Source organism: Mandrillus leucophaeus, unplaced genomic scaffold (genome assembly GCF_000951045.1).
Source record: "Mandrillus leucophaeus isolate KB7577 unplaced genomic scaffold, Mleu.le_1.0 Scaffold20, whole genome shotgun sequence".
NCBI lineage: Eukaryota > Metazoa > Chordata > Mammalia > Primates > Cercopithecidae > Mandrillus > Mandrillus leucophaeus.
The window spans coordinates 3,623,465-3,624,031 of NW_012102032.1; positions in this window are offsets into that span (position 1 = coordinate 3,623,465).

The window sequence follows — 567 nt, forward strand, 5'->3', positions numbered from 1 at the left end:
TTTGTTGGGTTGTTTTATTTTCATTTCTAAAAAACCTTAATATTCACTTATTCTTTGACTGTGAGAAGAGTAGAACATTGTACCCCTTTCTCCCAGCAATTTCCAATTTATTTATTTCGAGATAGAGTCTCCCTCTGTTCCCCAGGCTGGAGTGCAGTGGTGCGATCTCGGCTCACTGCAACCTCCGCCTTCTGGGTTCAAGCGATTCTCCTGCCTCAGCCTCCCAAGTAGCTAGGACTACAGATACGCTACCACGCTGGCTAATTTTTGTATTTTTAGTAGAGTCGCGGTTTCACCATGTTGGCCAGGCTGGTCTCAAATTCCTGGGTTCAAGCAGTGCACCCCGCTTGGCCTCCCAAAGTGTTGGGATTACAGACGTGAGCCACTGTGCCCGGCCAATTTCCATTTTCAAATGAACCTCTCTTTTTGAATCAGCACAGCTCTTGTTACATTCTTATTTATTGATTGGCTAGGGATCGATTCTTATGGATTCCGTAGAATTCTATCCCATCTTATCTTTAATGTCTAAAATGCCACCAGCTGGTTGGGCAGGCACACAAGATAGTA